This window comes from Triticum dicoccoides, chromosome 6B (assembly GCF_002162155.2).
Source record: "Triticum dicoccoides isolate Atlit2015 ecotype Zavitan chromosome 6B, WEW_v2.0, whole genome shotgun sequence".
Classification (NCBI taxonomy): Eukaryota; Viridiplantae; Streptophyta; class Magnoliopsida; order Poales; family Poaceae; genus Triticum; species Triticum dicoccoides.
Genome location: NC_041391.1, coordinates 654,773,425 through 654,780,546, shown reverse-complemented (window position 1 = coordinate 654,780,546; position 7,122 = coordinate 654,773,425).

Genomic DNA, 7,122 nt, shown 5'->3' with positions numbered 1-7,122 from the left:
TTAGGGTATCCTATGAAGACGCATTTTTCCGACTTGGGTTCGAGCTTTTCAGGTTGAAATTTCTTGACATAAGCATCGCATCCCCAAACTTTTAGAAACGACAGCTTAGGTTTCTTCCCAAACCATAATTCATACGGTGTCATCTCAATGGATTTACACGGTGCCCTATTTAAAGTGAATGTAGCTGTCTCTAGAGCGTATCCCCAAAATGATAGCGGTAAATCGGTAAGAGACATCATAGATCACACCATATCCAATAAAGTGTCATTACGACGTTCGGACACACCGTTACGCTAAGGTGTTCTAGGCGGCGTGAGTTGTGAAACGATTCCACATTTCCTTAAGTGCGTACCAAATTCGTGACTTAAATATTCTCCTCCACGATCTGATCGTAAGAACTTTATCTTTCGATCACATTGATTCTCTACCTCATTCTGAAATTCCTTGAACTTTTCAAAGGTCTCAGACTTGTGTTTCATCAAGTAGACATACCCATATCTACTCAAGACGTCAGTGAAAGTGAGAACATAACGATATCCTCCGCGAGCCTCAACGCTCATTGGACCGCACACATCAGTATGTATGATTTCCAATAAGTTGGTTGCTCGCTCCATTGTTCCGGAGAACGGAGTCTTGGTCATTTTGCCCATGAGGCATGGTTCGCATGTGTCAAATGATTCATAATCGAGCGATCTCGGTAGGGCTTCGCCAAGCTCTACGAGAGGGAGAGGTGTTGCAGAGGGAGAGGGAGGCGCTAGGAGCAGGGGTCCGCAGCCCTCCCTCCCTCCTCTTTATATAGGGGCCCTGGGGGGGCGCCGCCCCCTAGAGATTGGATCTCAAGGGGGGCGGCGGCCAAGGGGTGGCTTGCCCCCCAAGCCAAGTGGGGCGCCCCCCCACCCCTAGGGTTTCCAACCCTAGGCGTAGGGGGGGCCTAAGGGGGGCGCACCAGCGCACCAGGGGCTGGTTCCCCCTCCCACTTCAGCCCATGGGGCCCTCCGGGATAGGTGGCCCCACCCGGTGGACCCCCGGGACCCTTCTGGTGGTCCCGGTACAATACCGGTGACCCCCGAAACTTTCCCGATGGCCGAAACTGGACTTCTTATATGTAATTCTTTACCTCCGGTCCATTCCGGAACTCCTCGTGACGTCCGGGATCTCATCCGGGACTCCGAACAACTTTCGGGTTACCGCATACTAATATCTCTACAACCCTAGCGTCACCAAACCTTAAGTGTGTAAACCCTATGGGTTCGGGAGACATGCAGACATGACCGAGACGACTCTCCGGTCAATAACCAACAGCGGGATCTGGATACCCATGTTGGTTCCCACATGCTCCTCGATGATCTCATCGCATGAACCACGATGTCGAGGATTCAAGTAATCCCGTATACAATTCCCTTTGTCAATCGGTACGTTACTTGCCCGAGATTCGGTCGTCGGTATCCCAATACCTCGTTCAATCTCGTTACCGGCAAGTCACTTTACTTGTACCGTAATGCATGATCCCATGACCAAGCACTTGGTCAAATTGAGCTCATTATGATGATGCATTACCGAGTGGGCCCAGAGATACCTCTCCGTCATACGGAGTGACAAATCTCAGTCTCGATCCGTGTCAACCCAACAGATACTTTCGGGGATACCCGTAGTATACCTTTATAGTCACCCAGTTATGTTGTGACGTTTGGTACACCCAAAGCACTCCTACGGCATCCGGGAGTTACACGATCTCATGGTCTAAGGAAATGATACTTGACATTGAAAAAGCTCTAGCAAACGAACTACACGATCTTGTGCTATGCTTAGGATTGGGTCTTGTCCATCACATCATTCTCCTAATGATGTGATCCCGTTATCAACGACATCCAATGTCCATAGTCAGGAAACCATGACTATCTGTTGATCAACGAGCTAGTCAACTAAAGGCTCACTAGAGACATGTTGTGGTTTATGTATTCACACGTGTATTACGATTTCCGGATAACACAATTATAGCATGAATAACAGACAATTATCATGAACAAGGAAATATAATAATAATCATTTTATTGTTGCCTCTAGGGCATATTTCCAACACTTGATGCTCTTGGCAACAAACTCTGCATCATCACCGACCCACCTATCCACCAAACACGCCCATCCGTCATGCCTTCCATAGCACCAACGAGGAACAACCTATGCAAATTTTGGAAGCATGACATGTGAGCACGAAACATATAGTTGACTGCTTGAAATAATGAAAAGTCAGTAATAGTTACCATCATGAACTGCTCCTTGCTCATGGTAAGTTTTTGCTTTTGTGCTTGAGTTTTGGTCATCTTTTGTTGCAGGTAGATGTGGTAGTACTGCGAGACGGCAACCCGACGCACCTCATACTGCAACTAACGAGCTTTCTTCTTTGCAGCCGTAAGTTAGACCACGTCGGCTCTGGCCTTGTGCTCATCAAGAACTCTATAGAGTTGCTGCAATCATGCATAAACCAGAAGCAAACAAGGCATGAATTGAGTGATTCAATGATAAACTATGAACAAAACTGAAGACAAGTGATTCAAAAGAGAACTTACCCAAAATTTGGTGATCACGGCCTTAGCGGTCGTCCCGTACCCCACGTTGCTGCAAGCCTCGTAGTGGGCCCAACTTGTGGCCAAAACACGCAGCTGCGGGTCCCTGTTTGGCCGCGGGTAGAACAGGCCAGGCCAAAACTCCTTCAATAGGACAGTGATAAGGCCGTTCGGTTTACGGCCCTTTCCGCGAAGGATCCAGTTACTGCAAAAGAATCAAAGGATTGCCATGTGTACAATAAGAAAATGTTGTCATGTGTTGAAAATATGATTGAGATGCACTTACTCTGTCCCCTCAAGGCCGGTGGGTGGCCTCCACTGTTACCGAGGAGGATATCGTGAAGCTCCGGGCGGCAAGATACCTGACCGTGGAAATCCCTCACATGCTCCCTGCTAAGGGGCAGGTTATTCCTATACCTAGATCCGGCGAGAGGGTCGTATTCATCTCCCACTTCCTTCGGGGGCTAGGGTTCGCTCTCCACCCATTCGTTCGTGGCCTTATGTTCTATTACGGGCTAGATTTTCACGATCTAGCTCCGAACTCCTTTCTTCACATCTCGGCGTTCATTGTCATGTGCGAGGCCTTTCTCCGCATTCCCCCACACTTCGGCTTGTGGCTCAAGACCTTTAATGTGAAGCCAAAGGTAGTCAACGGGGAGCAAACGGAGAGTGACGGTGCTATGGTGAGCAAGCTCGCCAACACTCTTTGGCCAAAGGGCTCTTTCACAGAAACTTCCAACCTATGGCAGTGGGAATGGTTTTACATCACTGAACCCCGCGGTACCAAGTGGGCAGCTACCCCTGCGTTCCGATCCGGCCCTCCGTTACGACTCGCATCATAGATTAATAAGGGACTGGACTGGGGATCAATTGATGAAGTGCAAATGCTACAAAGCCGTATCCGGAGTCTCCTTGAAAAGGACACCAGCCTCATCAACGTGATCCAGGTAATGCTAGTTCGCTGGGTCCTGCCGTGCCAATGACGGCCTCTCCTCCTATGAGAGTTCAATCCAGAAGGACCACAGACCCTTCAGCACTTCTTTGGCACAACGCACAGAGGGATGTGGAAATTATTCTTCGGGACCCGAAAGCAGTGGCCGGATACGACCAAGGACATTATGGGAGAAAGAGAGATGGGGCATTGTACATGTGGCAGTGGCAACATGACCCACCGCCGGACAGATAGGGTGCACCTCGCCATGAGAGCCATGACCGATCGATCCATCTGCTCCTCTTTCTCTCGCAGCAACCGTCGGCATCGGCCTCTCACCTCTTGCGCAGCGCTGTATCCCCTTCTTTCTCTCACAGGTGCAACGACAGATCCCCTTCTCCTTTCTCTCGCAGACGCAACAACCGAGCAGTTTCTACATTTTGTTTTAGCACTAGTGCAGAACCGGGCATTATCACCGGTTCGTAAGGCCCTTTAGTGCCGGTTCTGTAACCGGCACTAAAGGGTGGGGACTAAAGGTCCCTCCCCTTTAGTACCGGTTCAACACGAACCGCTACTAAAGGGCCACCACGTGGCACGAGCCAGCGTCGGGGGCGGGGAGACCTTTAGTACCGGTTGGTAACACCAACCGGTTTGGGGGGTTTTGGGTTTATTATTTATTTTTCCTTTAATTTTGTGTTTTCCATTTAATTTTTTTATTTGTTGGTATTTTACGATACTACATATTGTACACATTATGCATATATATAAATAGAATTTCTCGTAGAATCGATCATAGAATGTCTCGCACCACACCATTCACACATACACACACACACACACACCTCTTGCGCATCAGTAGCAATTTAGAGGTATATACAAAGACCGGCGAGGTATATTTACGTACAATAGCAATTTAGAGATTGTTTTTACATTATAATGAGTTATTAAATCACTAGGTGAAAGAACCATGGATTAGTTTCAAGTGGATGGATCCTAAGTGATCAAGTACATCCATATTACTTGATCACTTAGGATCCATCCACTTGAAACTAATCCGCGGTTCTTTCACCAAATGATATAATAACTCATCATCATCATCATCATCATAATTATCATCATCATCATCATCATATTAATATAAAATCTCTTGCATCATATCATCACCAACAACACTAGCTAATAATCATCATAGTCATTACCATTATTTAATCATCATAGTCATTACCGCTATCTAATCATCACCAACACTAACTAATAATAATCACCATAGTCATTACCACCAACACTAGCTGTTTAATCATCACAGTCATAGTGTAGCACATCATCATCTTCAAACTCATTCTAGCTTAAAGAAGAAACATTCACTTGTACCAGAAGCAAAGATATCATCGAGTTCAACATGGTCATGAGATTATAAGCGTTAATAAGACCACAAAAGCAAATCACTTTGAGATTAAGTTCAGGACGAAGAACACAGACATGAGAGGACAAGTATAAGAGCACGAACTAGCTAAAATCACTGTTGCTGCTCTCTCTCAGGTAAAATAGCATAGAACATGTGTAGCTCTCCCGATTCATCATATTGGAGCATGTAAATGAACCTGTCTCCTAATTGTGGGATGCGCTTCCGATTGCTGCCCCCTAGTACTTTTCTGCGATCCTTCACAAGTTTGCTCCAGTCTTTCACTATTACGCATTCCTCGGTTTTAGAAATCCTGAATGCACTCATGTGTGATGTAAGATGTCTTGGTCGTAAGCCAATCATTGCCATGCGACCTTTAGTCTCAATCCAATGAGGCACAACTATCATCGGGAGTCCCTGTTGAAGAACATCGTATAGTAACATGCTTAGCAATGAAGTTTAGCTTAAAAATAATGATGCAAAAGATGCACTGAGGACAAATAATGATAATCTTACCATCTTTCCTAAATAGATGTGACCGTAGTTCAATACGAACACTATTGGTCGCACGTTTTGAGTACTAAGATTTTCAAGTCCAGGAAAATAATTTCTCTTGGCAGCGTCAAGATCCTCAAGCCATGAAACATAATGACTTATCTCCTCGTAGTTTAGTTCAGCCCCGGGACAGTGGACGGTCCTGTCTACCAAGCGCCAGACATGTTTGCTTGAATGGAAATAAGCTGTCAATAGAAATTAGTTGTCAACTATTTTTGAATAAACAATATCGAAGACATAAATATGGTTGAGAAACTCACATAGTGGTAGAACTAGAGGTGTCTGCACATTGACCCAGATATCGATATTACCTTCAATATCATCTTCCGGACGAATATCAAAGGTGATAACCATATCAGGCTCAAATGCATAAGCCTTGCATAGTGCTCTCTAAATTTTGCATTCAAAATAAGTGTAGGTGTCTGCATCGTGCAATTTTGCGTCAAAAGTATAACCATGCTCGGTCTTCAAGTAAACTCTCTTTACCTCCATAGTTTTCATAGGACTGGAACCAATCTTATCCAAGATAAAAATTCTTGTATGGCAGGGGATACACTAGTAGAATAGTAAAAAATTAAAATTATAAGTTGAAGCAAATGAAGCATGAGTCATGCTTAATTACGAAAAAATACTTGTCGTTGTGACTTACTGTATCTACTTCGAAGGTCTCATCCAGCCTGATGCTGAAGCGCCTACCATCAACTAGGAAATTTCTGTCGCACAGGCCGTGCTCGTCTTCGCAGTATTCGCACATACCGAAATCCTTTTCGTCGTCAGACATTTCCTATGTTCATAGTTGAAATATTAATTGATAAACACTTACTAGTTCTATTAATTCAATTAATTCAACTAGTTCTACTAATTCAACTAGTTCTATTAATTCAACTAATTCAACTAAGCACTTATTAAAAATAAACTAGTTCTATTAATTTTCTTACTAACAATAAACTAGTTTTATAGTAAAATTTTAATTAGATCATCAAATCTCATATGCTTAAGTTTCCTTACTAAAAATAAACTAGTTCTATTAATTCAACTAGTTCAACTAAGCACTTACTATAAATAAAAATAATTATTTTCCTTACTAATTCAACTAAGCATTTACTAATTTTCTTACTAATTCAACTAAGCACTTACTAATTCATCTAACATTAATATATCTAATTCATCTATAACTAAAAGTACAAAAAACTAACTCATCTAATTAACATGAATTTATATCTAGCTAATTAATCTAATTCATCTAACATTTGACATCAATATCTAACATTTCTATCTAATTCATCTAACATCTGACATTAGTGTAACATTCTTATCTAGCTAATTCATCTAATTTGATCATCTAATTAACAATTTGACATGCATTAATCTAATTCATTTAGCTAGCTAAAACTTTGACATTAATAGTATGACATTAATCTAAAAACAGAAAACAGAAAATAAGTAAAAAAATGTGTGTGTGTGTGTGTGTGCGCGCGCGCGTGTACGCGCACGTGTGTGTGTATAAGCGGGGGCTTGATCGATCGGGGCGCGGCCATGGCACGCACAAGAGGCTTACACCGCGGGGCGACCGGGGCGGTGACCGGGGGCGGCGATCGACCGACGCGGCGACGGGGCGGCGGCGTACAGGGCGGCGGCGCAAGACGGCTACGACGGGGACGGCGACGACG